The sequence below is a fragment of the Ricinus communis genome, chromosome 8 (assembly GCF_019578655.1).
Source record: "Ricinus communis isolate WT05 ecotype wild-type chromosome 8, ASM1957865v1, whole genome shotgun sequence".
Taxonomy (NCBI): Eukaryota; Viridiplantae; Streptophyta; class Magnoliopsida; order Malpighiales; family Euphorbiaceae; genus Ricinus; species Ricinus communis.
Genome location: NC_063263.1, coordinates 28,796,260 through 28,806,409, shown reverse-complemented (window position 1 = coordinate 28,806,409; position 10,150 = coordinate 28,796,260). Strand labels below are relative to the sequence as shown.

At 38.0% G+C, this 10,150-nt stretch overlaps 1 non-coding gene across 1 annotated transcript; it reads right to left on the bottom strand.

Moving 5' to 3' along the window:
• Positions 1-5,645: 5,645 nt before the first annotated feature.
• On the bottom strand, positions 5,646-5,752 carry LOC112536503. The gene has a single exon (XR_003080499.2). It is a non-coding gene; the product is annotated as a small nucleolar RNA R71 (small nucleolar RNA).
• Between the last annotated feature and the right edge of the window lie 4,398 nt (positions 5,753-10,150).

Below are 10,150 nucleotides of genomic sequence, written 5' to 3'. Positions count from 1 at the left end.
GAATATTTTTGGGTATTTAATCCTTTGAGCATACATTGTTGTTTATTGCAAGAATTTCTAGCATTTTCACACTTCTTTCCCAAATCTTCATACCTTTACCTTAGCCCCATTACAACCCTAGTAAAGACCTTTTGATTTTTGTATTCATTTGTTCGCAATAGCAAATATAGGATTTATGAGCAAGCTTATGATAAATGGGTTTTGTGCAATTGCTTTGAGGGATTTGTTTATAATCTTATACACACTTTGAGTGACTTAAGTGATATGTGAGGCATTGGTTTTTGATATTTATTATTGAGTTGTTGTTTAAGTTATTTATGCATTGATATTATCTCCATTCTCTGTTAATAATTTGCAACTTGACTCACGATTGAGTTTCTTTTGAGATGTGTTGAATGCTATTTATTGTGACATAGGGGGCATGAACTTTGAGAATTTGCTGACTGTAGTTGTGTGAGTTGAGTTGTTATTTGCTTGAGGACAAGCAAAAGCTTAAGTGTGGGGTGATTTGATATGCATAGTTTTATACATATTTGCTTGCATATTGTTGTGCACTTTCTTAGCATTTATTGTGTTTTTATTCCAAGATCACCCATGTTTTGTGTCCTTTTATATTCCAAGATAGTTTATAGGTCCATCATCAATGTTTAAGCAACTTTAGATCAATTTCAGGTGAAAATGGATGTAATCAGAAGCGTTTGACCTTGGGTTAACTTTTGGGAAATCAACATGGCCCGTGTTCGAGCCCGTGTAGAAATTCCAAAGGCATGTAGCTTAAGGACCTTGAAGTAACACGGTTCCTGAGGGTAACACGCCCCAGGCCAGAACACACCCTTGCTTGATTTAGTTCATTCTATCATTTGGAGACCAACACGGCCTGGACACAACCCATTTTGAGGGACATGGGCTGAGAACACGCTCGTATTTGCACATAGTATAAACAGAACGAGCTAAAAAGAGAAGAGGGAGTTCCAGATTGGTGATTTTAACTCTTCATCTTCCTTTGTAATTTTGCTAGACGTGTTTCAAGCATTTCAGGGCGGCTTCCAGAAGACTGATCCCACCTTGGAACGTCAGATTCGTGATTCTAGGTTTTTGATTGAAGATTGAGGAGGAGTTTAGCAAACCAAGAAGTAATTTTGGAGATCAACTGCAGTGTAGATCAAGACTTGGAGCTGTTCATCCAATTCTAGGAAAAGGGTGTATATCTTTCAATTTCTTTATTCTTTCATTGTAATTGAATTCCTATTTGTTTTTAGACATGAATATGTATAACTAGATTGGTTGAACCCATTGGGGTTCCTTGCTATGTTGGTAGTGTATTGAATTGTTAAGATTGTTTGAGCTTCCTTTCTTGTATTCTTTTTGCAATTAATAATATAAATCTAGTTGTAGTTACATTGATTGTATTTATTACTATTCATAGAACTCTTTTAGTAATTGAGAAATTCTAATTGAGTTTGGAAATTTAATTGCAAGAACAGGTTAATTTACATTTAGAGGTAAGGTTAATTAATTTGCCGGATTAAGAATGAACAAAGCTTAATAGAGGTTGATTAAAGCTTAAGGCTAACTTAATAATCAATTATTAAGAAGAGATTCCAACTTTAGGTTCTTAGGTTTAGGAATTTGGTTGTCTCGAGAGGGAAACCAAATTCAGTTTAAAAATCCGTCCACGTGTAGCATAATCGGACTCAACAATATGTTATTCTTCGTTTGATTGCCAACTAGTCTAGGTCCTCTTTGGGTTTGCATTCTTGTCTTGATATTTCTCTTTGCTCATTTATTCTCGTATTACACTTAGAATTTAGTTTTTAGTCATTAGTAAATCTAGAAATCTTTGTTATTAATTTTAGGCTAGATAACAAGGAACGAAGTAGTAACTCTAGGATTTCACTTTCCCGAGGGATATGATATTTTTAATACTTGTTGTGCTAGGCTGCATCGATAAATTCAGTGCCTTAGTTGTAGTTGCATAAGCATCGCATCAAGGACTTGCTGTGAACTAGTATCATGGTCTAAAAAAATCTGGCAAAGCTGAATGGTGCGATTTGTGTACTTCTTTTTATAAACAATATGATTATAATACTCTGTTGGAAGTCTGGATTAGAGATCTTAAGTCTACTAAGCATAAGCCGAATGAGTCCTCTTATTTCTTGACTAGGTGGAGAAATAAGGCTGGATTGATGAAGAATAAGCCTACTGAGAAGGACCAAGTTCGTATGGTAGTCCGAAATGTTCATCCTAGTTGGATCGAAAGGCATGGACTTGTATGATGATGGGCTTCAGGTCAAGGAGATTGAGAATGACAAAAGAAAGATTGTGAAAACTGACGGAAGGTAGAATTATCAGGTTGGAGGGAACAGAACTGTGGATGTGAATGTTGTCCAGCAACCAAGGAAGTTCTCTAACTTCAGGCAACCTCTTTTAAATATTTTGGAGAGGTTAGTACATAATGGCATGCTTTAACCAACTGCTCTAAAAAACCCACCAAACCCAAATGCACCGGGCTACAAACCCAACATATATTGCAAATTCCACCAAGCACCTGGCCACCACACAAACAACTGCATCCAGCTAAAATATGAAATTCAAGACCTAGACCAGTCCAGTACTAGAAGAAACCCCCTAGCAAACTATAACAACACACACCACCACCAAAGCAAGCGTCTATGATCTCCCCTGACTTAAATAAATAGGAGGTTATGAAATCTTTCATAGACATACCCCAACCTGAGCTAGAAGCAGTGAAGAGGAGGTTATGAACTCTTTCATAGACACACCCCAACCTGAGCCAAAATGAGAAACCAAACCATATAGTACCTTTACCAAGCTGGGAGCACCACTATCTGTGGTGTTCCATCACTTAAAATGGAGTGGGAAACTCAAACTCCAATTATCAAGGAACTATCCTAAACCTCATAGTAGCCAGTATTATGAGTATTACCAAGCTTTCGGGCATGTGACGAACTAGTGCAACCGTCTCAAGCATGAGGTTCAGGACCCGATTGACTATGGGGAATGACAAGTTGAGAAATTTCCTCGATATGAATATGAAGACCTGTTGGGATACCCTTCAAGCAAATCTGATTTCAAGGTCCGCTATTCAAAGCCTCCTTCAGCTGACATCCAAATTGAGGACATTGTGCAAAGTGGCTATGAATTAGAGGATAAAGTAGCCTATTAGCCTTGTCTTATGGAGGTTTGAAAGTAAGAAGAAAAGAAGTTGGTCCTAGCTATAGACATCTAGTATAGTTCTAGAGATGAGTGTGAGGTTCAAGACGTCGGGGCAAAGGATATATGGGCAGATAACGACTCTAATAAAGAAGTCGAGTTAGTGGGTGAAGATATGGGGATTCAAGAATTGTAACAAGTTGAGAAAGTTCCTAAAGGATAATGGGTTACTTGTGTGGGCGGCATTTTCAGGCATGCACCCAAGAGGCTTTAGCCACTACAGCAGTGCAAGGCTTTTCAACCTAATTGGGAACTGATATGCATTGTTTTACACATGTTTATATGCCTAATTACTTCCATTTTTATGCATAGTTATCTTATTTTATGCTAGAATCACTTGTGTTTTGGTTCCTTTCATGTTTCAGGTGATCATTGATGGACATTATCAATAGTCGAGGGAGATACGTGCGAATACATACTAGAATCCATTAAAATTGAGCAAAGGCTAGCATTTCAAGATTGAGCATGGCCTGGATTCTCACCGTGCTGTACCATCGACAATTGACCCTCAAAAGTGACCTTTTGGCATAGTTTCTGAGGCCACCATAGTCTCCATCACGGCCCATGGTAGCTCAAAGACCCATGAGGGCACCTGCTAGGGAGAAGAGCTATTTTTAGGGACTGAAGGTCCAAAGACGGCCTGGACTCACCAGGTCGACCAAAGACGGGCTTGACCATACTGCCGGGACAATTATATAGGCAAAATCGATTTATTTTTGCTAGGGTTTGATTTTTTGACTAGAGATCTCATATACATGCGCGAGCCACCCTTTTTTAGACTTTGATATTTGATTTTGGGAGACTATTTCACATATTGAAGGATAGATTCTAGTGGTTTAAGCATCAAATTGAAGATCAAGAGTGGATTTGGAGGCATTCAAGAGGCAATTTGAGGTTCATTATTCATATTTGGAGATTTAGGATTGTTCATCTGACTTGAAGAAGAAGGGTGTGCATGTTTTCAATTTGCCTTTTGTATTTGTTCTTTACTTTGTGTTATTCGTTAACATGAGTAGCTAGAACTGTTGAACCCATTGGGGTTCCTTTGTTTGTTGGATTGTACTTAATGTTTATGAGATTTTGATTATCAATGCTTGTAGTCTTCTTGCTTTCATTATTAATAAGATATCGCATTATTCATGAGACATTGTGAATTGTGTTGTTCATATTGCTTTATGTAATTGAGAGATTCATTCGGTAATTGGAAATCTGAATAGCAAGAACTGGTTAATGATCACTTAGAGATAAGGGTAATTGACTAGCCGGATTAAGAATTAACAACTCTTAATAGCAGTGGATTAATGTTAAGGCTAACCTAAAATCAATCATTAGGAAGAGATTCCATTGTTTAGGTTCTTAGGTTTAGGAACTTGGTGTTCTCGAGAGGGAAATCGAATTCAATTTAGAATATGCTCATAGGTAATCACAATTGGTAATTAATATAATCTATGCCTTCACTAAAATCCAACCAGCTTAGATCCCCTTAGGTTTGCTTTCTCCCTTTGATTGTTTCACTAAATCTTTGCAAATTGTTTGACATTTAGCTAATCACTTAGCTTGCATCTAGTCATAGAATAGTAACTTCATCAATTTTGTTTAAGGTTAGATAACATAAGACACTAGAGTAGTTCTAGGATCACCCTTTCCCGAGAATACGACCTTGATACTCGCCATTAATGCTAGTCTGCATTGATAGGTTCACTGCCTTAGATTGTAGCTACATAAATAGCCTATCAAGTTTTTGGCACCGTTGTCGGAGAAATTTTGTGTGAACTAGAGTGAATTTGTGTTTATGCTAATCTAGCCATTTTTATTCTTTATTCTTTTATTCATTTTTGTGTTCTTTGGTTGCTGCCTCTTAATTTCAGGTACTTCATGACCAAGAGCTCTAATCCTACTCATGTAAACCCTCTTGCTGAACCAGAGCAATCCCTCCATCTTTTGAGGAAGCGTATGCAAGAAGAAGAGTAGGTGCAGATAGAGATTGAAGTCCCTGTGAATAGACCAGCAGGGATGGATACAACAACCAGGCTGCAGATGAAAACAGAATAATGTACGAGTTCGCTAGACCTTCTCTTAAGGGGACACAGACGAGTATATTGCGACCACCTGTGGTAGCCAATAACTTTGAAATAAAGCCGAACATGATACAAATGGTCCAAAATAGTGTACAATTTGGGGGACTGCCGAGAAAGGACCCAAACGCTCACGTAACCAACTTCTTGGAGATTTGTGACACCTTCAAGATAAATGGAACGATTGATGATGCCATTCGGTTGAGGCTGTTTCCTTTTTCTTTGAGGGACCGAGCGAAGAGATGGTTGCAGTCACTCCCAGCCAACACTATTACGACATGGAGATCTTTGGCTGAGAAGTTTTTATATAAGTACTTTCCTCCTGTTAAAACTGCTAGATTGAGAAACGACATATCTTCTTTTGTGCAGTTCGATGACGAGAGCATGTATGATGCCTGGGAGAAGTACAAGGACTTGCTCCGATGTTGCCTGCACCATAGACTACCAATATGGATGTAGGTTCATACTTTCTACGGCGATTTGAACCTTGCTACTAGGCAGATGGTAGATGCTGCAGCAGGTGGAGCCCTAAACAGTAAGATGCCGGAGCAGGCGCAAAATCTGATAGAGGAGATGGCCATGAACAACTACCAGTGGCAATCCTCTAGAAGTCGACCAGTCAAGCAGGGAGTGGTCAACCAGCTAGATTCCACGACAGCCTTGGCAGCTCAGCTGGAGCTTCTGACCAAGAAATTAGACCAACTTCAGATGTCGATTTATGCAGCACATATAAGCCGTGAGTTCTGTGGTGGCCCGCACTACGGTGCAAACTGTAATTCAGGAGGTGTGTTTGCTTCACCTTCCACTTCTTCTCATTCTCCATCCTCTATTATTTCTGCTGACCTTGAACAGGTAGACTATATGGATAATGCACCTAGACAGCAGAACAATCCCTATAGCAATACATACAACCCTGGTTGGCGCAATCATCCCAACTTCAGTTAGAGGAATAACAACACCCAGGGACTACCCGGCTTTAAGAGATTGCATCAGCAACAGCCACAACCGCAAGCTGGTCCACCTCAACTACCACCACCTCAGGATAAGAAGCCCAATCATGAGGAGTTGGTGATGAAATTTGTGTCATCTACAGACAATAAATTTAAGTAGACGGACAGCGCACTTAGGAATCAGCAGGCCTCCATTCAAAATTTGGAGAACCATATAGGCCAGATTTCTAAGATATTGGCTGAGAGACAACCAAGGACACTCCCTAGCACTACAAATTCTAACCCGAGGGAGCACTACAAGGCTATCACCTTGCGATCAGGTAAGCAGTTATCTAGTTCCTTACTTATAGCTAATAATGATGATGTTGTTGTGTAGGATGAGCCTGTAGGAAGGAACCAGAGCCTAAAGAGATAGAGCTTGTAAGACCTGAGGATAAGAAGAAGAGTCCAATGAGAGAGTACTAGTCACCTATCCCATATCTTGCTCGATTGAGGCAGGAAAATGTTGACCAACAGTTCGGTAAGTTTCTAGACCTTTTTAAACAACTGTGCATTAACATTCCTTTTTGTTGAGGCTATTTTCGAGATGCCGAAATACATGAAATTTTTTAAGGAGATATTGAACAACAAGAGGAGACTGAAGGATTTGGGATTGGTGACCCTAAACGAGGAGTGCTCCGCCATTCTGCAAAACAAGCTGCCTGTTAAGAGGCGTGATCCAGGGAGTTTCGTTGTAGCTTGTGTCATCGGTGAATTACCTATTAGTGGTGCTTTAGCTGACGTAAGAGCTAGTATTATTTTGATGCCCACTAGCTTATTTGATAGACTTGGTTTGAGTGAGCCTAAACCCACTAAGATGAGCATTTAATTAGCTGATAGGACTATTTAGATTCCTAGTAGAATAACCGAGGATGTACTTGTTAAGGTAGACAAGTTTATATTTCCTATTGATTTCGTTGTCATGGATATGAAGGGTGAGAGTGTTGTGCCGCTGATCTTAGGTAGAACTTTCCTTGCTACATCTAGGGTCATTATAGATGTTTGTAACGTGAAGCTCCAACTTAGGGTAGATGACGAGACTATCACCTTTGACTTAGCGACTTCCATGGGACATTCCCTAGACCATGATGATACTATATTTTCTGTGGATGTCTTAGATGATGTTGTTGAGTCTCATATGCAGGAGATTTTGCTTGATGATCCTTTGCAGGTTGCATTGCAGGTAGATAAGAAGGAGTTGTCCAACGAGCAAGTGTTGGAACAACTCGCTTGTTTGCTAGCAAGTGAGCCCAGCCGTTCTACTGACCCATTTGTTTCTCTTAATAGGTCAGATGTGCAGAAGGTGAAACCTTCAATTGAGGACTCCCCAGTCTTAGAGTTGAAGGAACTACCCAAGCACCTGAGTTATGCCTACTTGGATGAGGCAAAGAGGCTGCCAGTTATAGTTGCAACAGACTTGACTCATGAAGAGAGGGAGATGACATTATCGTCTCTTAGGAAGTACTTCACAACCTTCACATATAAGATTGCGGACATCCCTGGGATCAACCCTAGTTTTTGCTCGCACAAGATCCTAATGGAGGATAGTTTTAGGCCAGTGGTGCAGCCACAAAGACGACTTAACCCGAACATGAAGGAGGTAATTAAACTTCTTGATTCATGTTTGATTTATCCCATATCTGATAGCTCGTGGGTGAGTCCTGTGCAGGTTGTATCAAAGAAAAGAGGGATGACTGTGACAAAGAATGAGAAGGACGAGTTGATACCAACAAGGAGGGTAACCAGTTTTCGGGTTTGCATCGATTACAAGAGGCTAAATGATGCAACCCGAAAGGACCACTTTCCCCTTCCATTTATTGATCAGATGCTTAAGCGTCTATCGGGCCATATGTTTTATCCCTAGTAAAGTCGCCACTATAGCCTGGAGTTTCAGGCGCACACCCAAATGTTCTTAGTAACTATGAAACTGTAAGACTTTTCAACCTAATTAGGAACACGCTAACTAATCATTGAGATTAATGAGGAGATGGGAGTCGCCAACCAGGTAATCACCAGGAAACTTTTACTAATGAGTGGCGTTTCTCAGATTTCATAAGGAAGCTTACGCCATAGAGTCCAGAGATGGATGTGGAAGCCAACTTCCTTATTTGTCTATATTAGTCTTTAAATATATTGTTTAACAAAGTATTCCCTATAAATGAAAATAATTTATACACAGGCATGCTAAAACAACACACAATACACCTAAGTCTAGCATGTTTTATTCAAGCCCAGCCTATATTTAAGTTATTAATCTAACTTACTAACCAATTATGTATAAAGCCCATCTATTCTAGCCCATATACATGTTATACTCTTTGAATTCTATCCTTTAAGCCTAATGGACTACTTGTTATGAGAAGGCTCATTCATTGTGATCTTAATCCTAACTAAGTTCAAACCCTAACTAATCATGCCAAATGCCACTAGTCTACTTGGATTTTAGGGTTTTAAGCCCAGTAAAGGTTGATTAACCTATTAGACTACCAAATTCATGTTGGATCAACTTTTAGCTCTAAGTATTTGTAGCCCATTATAATCAATCAGTCACTTAATCATTTATTGGGTTAACATACGATACACAAAAATAAAGAAAATAAAGTAGAAAGAAAAACCCTAACTATTATAACCTCCTACAATTACGATTGTGAAACTAGAAAGACTAAGAATACATCGAAATATGCTAAAAATACACAAAATAAGGTGTCTAGCTTGATCAGCCGATCGACTATGTAGAGCCGATCGGCTCTAGGGTCCTTGGGCAAGTTTCCATCGGTTTTCCATTCGTTTACCAATACAATCTCGCATCTTAGAGCTGATTCCCACATGCACGTATGTTAAAAATTAGTTAGAATGAGATAAAATAGATAAAAAATAAAAAAATAAAAAAATAAAAGTTATAGAAGCCAAGAAAACTCTAAATCACTAAAACCCTAAATCTTATAAACTAATAAAAGATTATCAAAATAAAAAGAATCTTATTTTATTTAGGCTTAATTACTATATCATATTAACAAATAGATCTAAATATTAACCCTATGTTTTTAATCAAATCTAAAACCCTAATTAGCAAAACATCAGATCTAAAAAAACCTAGTTCTTAATATCAGATTCAAAAGCCTATTGTTATGCATATTAATAAAAAAACTAATATAATCATATTTATTAAAGATCAAAACTCTAATAATGCTTCTAAGAACAAATAATATAAAAGGACACAAAAGGAATGAAAAACCCGATTTTTATGATAGATGCATATGTATGGTGGTAGGAATCCTCAGGTTGTCGTCGTGGATGTTGGATCTGCGAGTCTCGAACGATGAGGAGGCAGTTGAATCAAAAACTGGATAGGAATCCATAGTTGGATTTGGATAGAAATCTACACTCGCTTAGTTTATATGTTTTAACTAGTGAAAAAAAAATATTGGAAGCCATAAATAAAATAGAGGATCCTGAAAAGGAAAAAAGATATTCTATTTAAGTATGTAGAAATGGTGCAAACCTCAAAAAAGGATAAAAATATGGCAATAGAGAAAATGATAGAGCCTCCTCCGTATAATTTTAGAACTATAATAGATAGAATACAATGCGACAATTCTAAAAAAGACATTACCTTACATGATTTAAAACATGAGATAAATGAAATGAAGAAAGAAATTAAAGAACTTAAAACTAGAATTCAGATTATAGAATTACAGAAAATATATTAAGAAAGAAGACACGACGATGAGCAAATATCTCAAGAATTTAATAAATATTACGGGAACATCAAGATTCTAATAATTAGATTCTAAATTTCCTAACCAAGGTAATATCTCATAAGTAGTATAGTCCTATAACAATTATTGTAAA